The following is a 10,088-nucleotide window of genomic DNA, read 5'->3' on the forward strand; positions in this document are numbered from 1 at the left end:
CTCACATTATATTTTTATTGGATAACACTGTTCTACCCATGTAAGTAGACAACCGGGTTCACCATCCAAAACTCTGCCAATTGGGAGGATTTTTTCCCTTGCTACTGTCTTTCAATACCACTCCTGAGTGGGGCTGTGATGCAGCTTCTAACAATTTTTGGTTTTCACTTAATTATCAGGAATATCAATCTGTAATCCAGTTTGATCTTCATGCTCCTTTAAGTGATTATATGGTTTTTATCCCTCATTGTCCATCGTCATGAACTCAGACAGAGGCACTGGTGCAGCTGTGATGGGGGATGGGGGAGTCTGGATCGCCTGATCCTGCAGCTTGCTTGTGCTCTGTTGGCCTGCTCATACTTGGTTCTGGAGGTAACATTTCCATGTTCTAATGGATTATGCTAGGCCCACCTGACTTTATCACTGGGTGGGTCCTGTTGGACAGTTCCAGATGCATGGTCACTTGGTGTCCATATGTTCTAGCATTTCATCATTACCAGGGCCCAATAGCATGCCAGAGGCTGTTTTTCTACTAGCGTGTAACTCTCTACTGCAGATGTCATGGCCTTGCTCCAAAACCCTAGGAGCTTGCTTTGTGATTCTCTCACTAGGGCTTGCCATAAAATCCACACTGATTTTTTTTCCCACCACTGATGTCTCCAGCACCACAGGGTCTGTTGGATAGTATTGATCCAAGTATTGGCTGCTTTCATCGCAGTCTGGACTTTCTGCAAAACTCCTTCCTCCTACAGGCCCTACTCAAAGCCAGTGGCCTCCCACAACACCCACGTATGGGCTGGAGCAGTATTTCTAAGTGTAGAATGTGTTGCCTCCAGAACAGAGGCCTACCAGACCTTGTGCTTCTTTTATGATAGGAAGGGCAAGATGGAACAGTTTAGTCTTTTACTTTGGAAGGGATGCTATAGCACCTCTGACCAATGGTCCCCTAAAAAATTATTGAAGTGACAGAGGCCTAAATCTGCCACTTATCCCTACTGTAGTCTCTGTACAAGTACAGCTTATGTTGTACATCTTTAAGGGTCCATGTTCTAGCATTTAGTTTTTTCAAAATTTTTTAATTTAAAAAATTTTTTAATTAACATATAATGTATTATTTGTTTCAGGGATACAGGTTTGTGATTCATCAGTCTTACACAGTTCACAGCGCTCACCATAGCACATACCCTCCCCAATGTCCATTACCCAGCCACCCCATCCCTCCCAACCCCCTCCGCTCCAGCAACCCTCAGTTTGTTTCCTGACATTAAGAGTCTCTTACCATTTGTCTCCCTCTCTGGTTTCATCTTGTTTCATTTTTCCCTTCCTTCCCCTATGATCCTCTGTCTTGTTTATCAAATTTCTCATATCAGTGAGATCATATGATACTTGTCTTTCTCTGACTGACTTATTTCGCTTAGCATAATACCCTCTAGTTCCATCCACGTCATTGCAAATGGCAAGATTTCCATTTTTGGTGGCTGCATAATATTCCAGTGTGTGTGTGTGTGTGTGTGTGTGTGTGTGTGTGCATACCACATCTTCTTTATCCATTCATCTGTTGATGGACATCTAGGCTCTTTCCATAGTTTGACTATTGTGGACATTGCTGCTATAAACATTGGGGTGCATGTGCCCCTTCAGATCACTACATTTGTATCTAGCATTTAGTTTTAAAAATAAGAATGAGGAAAAATACTTATCCTTTAACTTGAAAGTTAACATTCTCTATTGACTGAGAATCGTGATTTAATAATGTCTGGTCTGTAGTACAAATGCTTTAAATTGTGAAAGTATTGATGAATATTGATGGTATTGTATTACCTGGTCAATAAATTTTTTCTTTTATTAGTGGACATGCCTTTGATGTTGAGAGGTATCAGAAAAAAATTTTTTTCTAGCTATTTTTTAAATCGTGTGAGACTAGATTTGCCATATATTTCAAAATAAGCCTTTAACTATTCTTTTGCTTTTGATAAAATCTGTTATCACCTTATTTTCTGAAGACTTATTCCATGAATTATTAAATGTACTTAGTAATAAATATGGTAAAGCTTTCAGCTGTCCAAGATAATTTTGTTATTTACTTTTTTTTTTTTTTTTTTTTACATAACCCCATTTTTCGTCTTTACCAGAAACAAAGTTTTGGAAAATAGCAGAAAGAAAATGCCAGTTTTCCTGAAACCCACCCTAGCCCTAAGCATATAAATACAAAAAAGTATCACAGTTTATGAAAATAGAAAATTCAGTCTGTTTGTTTTGTTGGATCTCATCAAAACACTTTCCCTGTTAAAGCATTTGAACATTTGAATAGAGAAGACACTAATTTTCATTTAAAATGTATTTGTATGTACTTTGACTATAACTCACTGCAAAGCCAAAATTTAAACCAGATGTTAATGAATAGGAATATAGATCACAGGGAGGATATTGCTCAAACTAAAATTTGGTGGCCATTCTTACTTCTTCTGTTTGCTAAATAGGTCTTATGACTCTAAATGTGTTGTAATTGCTTAATATATTTTCTCAGATGAAATGATCCAAGGGAAAAGTAATATATGTTTTGAGACCTAAGTGACAATGCTGGACCCTATATTCCTCACGGTTTCAGAGTTGCATTGATTGTGTTTTGTGGTGAAATCCTAATATTTTTTTCAGAGTAAGAATTTTAGAATTATACATTTTTAGTTAGCAGTTTGGTCAGTTTCTGTTCATACGACTTCGAACAAGATACCTAAATTCTCTGAGACTCAGTTTATTCATCTAGAATTGTGAAAATTCTACCTACTTGGCACAGTTAAATGTAGGAAAAGATTTGAAATCTGGCATAATGTCCAGCACTTTGTATCAACTCAATAAAGTTTATCTCTTCTTCCATTTAAGCAAAACAAAAAGCTATTGGCAAAATAAATCTTGTTTAGATTCATTAGGAAGCATTTTTTCACATTAAAACTTCCATAGTTTAACAATTACATCTTAATTTTGATGGATATTATCCTGTATGTATGTGTGTGTGTGTGTGTATTCTGATTTAATAGTAGCATAATGTGTTACATTTTTCTAGAGGGTTAGGGCAGGTAAATGAACAAGGAAATCCTATGAATGTGTGCATTCTGTAAATGATTATAAAGGAAGAGTTTTGAAAATGTTTTTGAGCAATTGCGGCATCCCTGGAATCTGTTAAGATGGAGACTTTTCCTTCACTCTTCATTTCTTCAACAGCTATTAATTGAATACCTACTGTGTAAAAAGTCAAAGACTCAGTGGTGAAACATGGTCCTTTCTCTAATGGAACTTATTTGGCTAATATCTCTCTCATAATTAGAATAATCATAAAATTAAATATAATTGCACCTGTGAAGAGTACCATTAATGGCAGATGCATGGTGCTTTGAGTGCATGTAATGGAAGATTTTGACCTAGTTAGGAAGGTGAGGAAGGTGAGGAGGTGATGATTGGGCTGATAAATGAAAACCCATTTAGAGTCATAAGACCTATTTAGCAAACAGAAGTAAGAATGGCCACCAAATTTTAGGGTTTTTTTTTTTTTTTTTTTTTTTTAGATAAATAGAGGTAGAAATAGAATTCCAGTAGGGAGAACATCATGCACCAAGTCCTTACTATGAGAGTCCATATGACACGTAAGTGAGAACTAAAATATACTCCTGTGGCCAGAATCTAGAGAAGAAGGAAAAGATAATGAAACTTCAGTAGTCATCCCCTTAGGCTATGCTAGGAATGTTTATCTTTATAAATGCCTTGGGAAGCAATTAAAATAATTCAAGCAAGTGAGGGGATTGAGCATGGAGTAGATGACAATCAAATTATCATTTTTTTTACACTTGACTCTGACTGGGCAAGAGTAGATTTATGTAAACCAGTCAGTTGTCGATTGCAGCAGAGCAGGGTGGGTGTCAGCGAAGACAGACTATGTTGATGGAGATGGAGGGAAGTGGATGGAAAAGAGAAGGTGATAGATACTTTAGGGGGTTAAAATTATCAGGTCTTTGTGATATGTAGGGAGAAGGAAAGGAATCAAGGATCATTTTTAGGTTTTTGAATGTGATAACATTCATTTGATGTAGGATTTGTCATCTTATGGCTAGTCTACTATCTTGAATAATGACTTATTCTATGGAGAAGTTTATTAATCCTTGTCAAATCATGGGATTTCCTGTGTTAGTGATATGTTTGAAGTTTTTTTTTCCCCAGGCAAATATATCAATATACTTTTTATTTTAAATTACTCATTGCCAGGTTCTTCAGTATCAAACTCTTTAAATTTGACAGTACTAGATAATTACTACTAAAGCTGTTACTTCTTATATTCTGTATAATTATGGCTGTTTCAGAATGTGATTAGCAAAATGAAAATGTTTGCGGCAGTTCACTAAAAAACATAATTATAAAAGCAAAATAAAGAACGATGGCATCTTCTCCTTTATCTTAATCTTAGAAAATCAACTTTTCTTTAAAAAAATTCATTGCAAAAATGTTCATATCATTTCTTGTGTACAATGATGACTTTATGATTTTGAGAGATTTTTCAAAACATAGCCCAAGAGCATTTGCTATGGTCTCTGTTAACTCAGTACTGTTTTCAGGAAAAAAAACCCTAAAAGCTGGTCTGCTGAGAGAACTCAATGGTGGTATATGGTATTATGGAATGAAAACACCAGGAAGAGTTAAACTTTTTTGCAAAGATTTGAGTTGTTGCAAATAAACTCAACTAATCAGAATGACTAGGAAATTGGATATCTTGGTTATTGGCATTTTCTGATTAAAGAAAGATATTTTTAAAGCATTTATTGCCATAAATCTTAAGATATAAAAATCTATTTGGTTGTCTTAATGAATGGAGCACAATGACCTTGAGTTAAATTTTCCTTGACCCTACAGAATTCAGGGTTATTATTGCAAACTTCAGTGTATTGTGATATTTTTGTGTATGTGGAAGTCCTAAAGGCTTGATTCAAAACTGCATTGACTTCAGGATATACATGGAAAGTAATGCCGAAAAAAGCCCCCAAACCAAACCAAAACAAAAAACGCATACAGATATCAGCATATTTTCTTTTTGCATGTCTCCCTGACCTAAGTGGGGAAAGCAAAAATGTGGCAAATTGAAGATTCTGTTTAATGAAGTGAGACTTTCCCCTTTCATATTTTTCTAGTTTTATTGAGATATAATTGATATATGACATTGTGTAAGTCTAAGGTGTACAGTGAATGATGTATATATAAATGAGACTTCCGTCTGATTTTGGAAATGATGAATATCAGTGCAGACAGGCAGCAACTCCCAAGTAGCTAAAACACTTCTAATCTCATATGAATGATTATTAATTAAGTAAACAGCACCAAAAATGTTGCTTCTGAAATTTCACTCTTAGATTGAGCTTGATCTACATGTTATAATAATAATATATTCAATGGGCACTAGTTTAGAACCCACCTTTCAGAACAGTGAAAGATTTCTTTTTGTAAGTGATGCTATGCCCAGCTTGAATACTTCGAATCTAGTCAACTCACATAATTCTCCCCCCAGATCTCTATTTTGAATGTCTGTCCTCACAGTCCTTTAAAATGAAACTCCCATGTCTGCTGTGACATATATGTAGCCCTTTTGTATTGTTTTAACGATGTCTCAAAGGCAGTAATAGTTTTATCTTTTAAACATCTTCAGATATTTGAAATTAAAGGCTTGCTTTTTCATAGATATGAATTAGTTCATGGATTCAAAGTTTCTTAACTCAGCTACATATTCAACAAATATTTATTGGACGCCTGCCATATACCAAACATTGTTCTGGGTTGGTTGTGGTCTATCATGCTTAAATATTACATTTTAATGTTAAATATCTGTTTAATATGATTAATATGTTATATATTTATTAAGTAATATAGTATTTAATATATATTTCTTATACATATCAATTTGAATGATAATAGTTAACTATATATTGATGAAATGTAGATATGTCAGTAGGGATGGTACTTAATATATATTTCTGTAGCAGTAGAAAAATGGACTTTGGGCTCTTCAAGACTCATTAATTCCTTTGGCACTATAAAATACTTTATTCTTCTTATCCCCATGTCAAATAAAATCATGTCAAGATTAGAAGTACAGGTTAAAGTTGGAAGTTATGGACTGGAAAAGGGAAAGAAAAGATGATAAGGATAAATGGATAAAGAAGATGTGGTATATATATAATGGAATAGTATGCTGCCATCAAAAAATGAAATCTTGCCATTTGCAACGATGTGGATGGAACTAGAAGGTATTATGCTAAGCGAAATAAGTCAGTCAGAGAAAGATGATTATCATATGATCTCACTGATAGACAGAGGATCATAGGGGAAGGGAGGGAAAAATGAAACAAGATGAAACCAGAGAGGGAGACAAATGGTAAGAGACTCTTAATGTCAGGAAACAGAGGGTTGCTGGAGTGGAGGGGGTTGGGAGGGATGGGGTGGCTGGGTGATGGACATTGGGGAGAAGTACTATGGTGAGCGCTGAGAATTGTGTAAGACTGATGAGTCACAGACCTGTACCTCTGAAATAATACATTATATGTTAATTAAAAAAATAAATAAGAAAAGATGATAAGGATTAGGACTACATATTCTAGGGGAGACTATTTTTGTTCCAGGGGCATTTTAGCCTCAAGGTTCACTGTAGGAAACAACTGCACTTGGTGCAAATTTCCTTGATATAGTACATAGGGGTTTAAAGGTAAGTATGGATAATTCTACCAAATATGAACCGAATATTTCACTCTTTGGACATGCCACAGCCTCTGCAATACGCTACAGGATTGACAGAAGTGGTTGATGACCTGATATAGATCGCTTAGGATTCTTCTAAATGAATTGAGAACACTTGCCTCTAGAACTTAAGGGTTGCTCTAGAATGAATTGCAAATTAGCTTTTCAACTTTTCACATGTTACATTTTCCTCTCCTTATACCAGCAGTACATCTTGCATTCAAGTATTCTGGAAGTGTAAATAGCTTCCTTTTATTAAAATACTACTGATAGTCCATTTTTACTATTTCCCTCTTTAAGGGAATTGTTTTTTTTCACAGGCGGTTTTTGTTCAGAAAATAGATAAAGAATAAGAAAAAAATCGTACACTCACTGCTGGAGGCACGTATTTTGTTTGAGGGACGAAGTTTTTGTATGTTTAAAATATTTGAGTCCTTTAAAATATTGTGTAATATGTGTATTTATCTTATGTATTAATATTTATTATTGGACATTTACTCCCATTACTCTTTAAGACTAAATATATTAACTTTAACAGTAACATATAATTTCCTAAATTCACAATTTCTTCAAAAGTTTTAAAAAGAAACTAGCCTTCAAAATTCACAAAATTTTTAAATGCATTTTACCCATATGTACCTAAGAAATTGCCAGACCAATATGTACATTTTCACCATGTGGTGAGAAAGTGCTGCCTTTGGGTGAAACTATTCTTGCCAATTTTGAGGTCACAGAGTGAAATTTATTCTAACTGATAAAATTGGTTGAACTTGGGAAACTTACAGGCTCTAAGCAATCCCTACCTTACCAGATCCACACCATAAAATCTGTGAGGGCTGCTACTTCTCCATGGTGTTACCATGTGTCATCTTTAAGCAAGGTGTAGGATTTGGTTCTTGTTCCCTTGTGGAATAAGAAATTATAGCACTGGGTGTTATATGCAACTGATGAATCATTGAACACTACATCTGAAACTAATGGTGTACTGTATGTTGGCTAATTGAATTTGAATAAATAATAAAAAAAGAAATTATATAGTGAGTCTTCTCCAATCCAGGTGGTATTTGGGTGTTATGGTGGCTACCAAAGGTGAATGATTAAAGTTAGCCTTGCTTTGGCCTCTTATACTGGCTGACCCTGTGTGTTCTCCCTCCCACCCCCTTTTGGCTATTCATTCTGGGGCCACCTTTAATGAATAGAATAAAGTCAGCACTAATTGTGAGTTCAATTTGTGGTGGTGAAATTCTACCAGACCTTCTTTCTTTCTCCTTACTGCGTCTCCTTCACCACTGCACAAACTATGCACACTATTTATCCATTCAGGCAAACTAGATTATTCTATAGTAGCAAACAACACCCACATCTCAGTAGCTTTAAACAACAGAAATTGTTTTTTGCTCATGCTCCAGGTCCATCGTGGGTTGGTTGGAGATTCTGATCCATGCTACTCTCACTTGGATTCCAGGCTGGGAGGGCAGCACTCTCTGGAAACTCCGGTTTCGATAGCAGAGGAAAGCAAGAGCATGGTGAGTAAGGTACTAGTTTTTTTAACCATACAAGCAGATTGACCTTTTTCACTCTTCATTTGCTCAAGTAAGTCATAGGGTCACACAGAACTTCAAGGGAGCAGAAAATTTCAATCCTGTCACTTTCCAGGGAGATTTCTTTTAATGGACAAATGCAAACTATTAGTATAATCACCGAAAGTATGCAAAAAGTGGGCCACTTCCAGTTTAACTTTCTGTTGCTCTTATCAAAGTCAAGTCTGCAATCATAGAATTGTACCAGGTTCTTTCAAGGCTCCAAAGAATCAGCATGGAGCAGTGGAAAGGCACAGATTTTGGGGGTCAGGTAAGCCTAGATATGCATTCTGGATTTGACCATTATGAACTGTTTGACCTCAAGTTACCTAACTTTCCTGAACATCAGTTTTATCCTCAATTCAATGGGAATGATAGCCATGACTCACATCATTGTTTTGAGTATTAGGCTTGATATATGAAGAATACTTATGGAATACAGTAGAGTTCACATAAATGGTAGCATATCTTTATATCGATATAGACGGTGTTGTTTAGATAAGACATTTCTAACCTTATCTACATGGCAAACTCCTGTTCATACTTTAGAACTATACAGATCTCAATGCCTACCACCTTCAGTTTGCCCTTCTAGGAAAAATACCTTGCTCCCTAGTGCCCTACTCAAGAACACAATATGAATAGTTCTTGTATAGGAGATAATAGTGAATGGATCAGGAGTGAATTAACCCCCTGAGCAGTCCATCTTAAGATTAGCTGGTGGCTATGAAGTGGACATGGGTCAAGGGGTCTGTCTAATATACTGGTATCCTCTAGGATCTGATCTAGAAAATATGGATAGGATTGATCATAAGTAGTACATGGTTAGTCTGTAGTAAGAGAAGTGTCAGTATGGAGAGGGCCATGGAGCAGGAGGACAAAGCGAAAAGTCATCAGACGATGAGTCTCTTGAAAAAGAACAGTGAAGGTAATTGGTACATGGGGCCTTTTTGGTTCCGTGGGATTTTCTAGTTCTAATTCTAGTTAATGTGCATCTACACAAAATCTTTCGGGCAATGCATGCTGAGCCTCTGCTTCTTGCAATCAACTCAGAGATGTATTTTTGTATGTTATCTTTTGGAAGGTTTTCTGACCCTTCCTAGGAGTGGCTTCTTTGGGATCCCAGAATATTTTGTACATACATCTTTTATGGAATATTCCAATAAGTTATAATATTTTCCCCAACATAATGAGAATTTCTGTCTTTATATTTCTAGCACATAATCTGTGCTCTGGGATATACTAGGTGATCAGTACTGATTTATGAATAATGAATGAATAAATAAACAAATTCTTGCTTATCTTTCTCACAGAACTCAGAAAAGCACAAAACTTCCAGGTTAAGCTACTTAAAAATAGTGTACCTGTATTTTTTTTTAAATTTTATTTTATTATGTTATGTTGATCACCATACATTACATCATTAGTTTTTGATGTAGTGTTCCATGATTCATTGTTTGCATATAACACCCAGTTCTCCATTCAATACGTGCCCTCTTTAATACCCATCACCAGGCTAACCCATCCCCCCACCCCCTCCCCTCTCGAACCCTCAGTTTGTTTCTCAGAGTCCACAGTCCCTCATGGTTCGTCTCCCCTTCCAATTTCCCCCTGCCCCTCATTTTTCCCTTCCTACTATCTTTTTTTTTTTTTTTAACATATAATGTATTATTTGTTTCAGAGGTACAGGTCTGTGATTCATCAGTCTTACACAATTCACAGCACTCACCATAGCACATA

The 10,088-nt window shown here is 35.8% G+C and overlaps 1 long non-coding RNA gene across 1 annotated transcript in view; it reads left to right on the forward strand.

The window, feature by feature from the left end:
* The window catches only part of LOC145722574 (uncharacterized), a 365,423-nt gene that overhangs the window by 289,664 nt on the left and 65,671 nt on the right, over positions 1-10,088 (forward strand). Inside the window, exon 6 of the long non-coding RNA XR_014146917.1 lies at positions 8,178-8,294. This is a non-coding gene — a long non-coding RNA (uncharacterized LOC145722574). The remainder of the gene's footprint in view (positions 1-8,177; positions 8,295-10,088) is intronic.

This window comes from Leptonychotes weddellii, chromosome 7 (assembly GCF_054177405.1).
Source record: "Leptonychotes weddellii isolate Sample4059 chromosome 7, ASM5417740v2, whole genome shotgun sequence".
In the NCBI taxonomy this organism is placed as follows: Eukaryota; Metazoa; Chordata; class Mammalia; order Carnivora; family Phocidae; genus Leptonychotes; species Leptonychotes weddellii.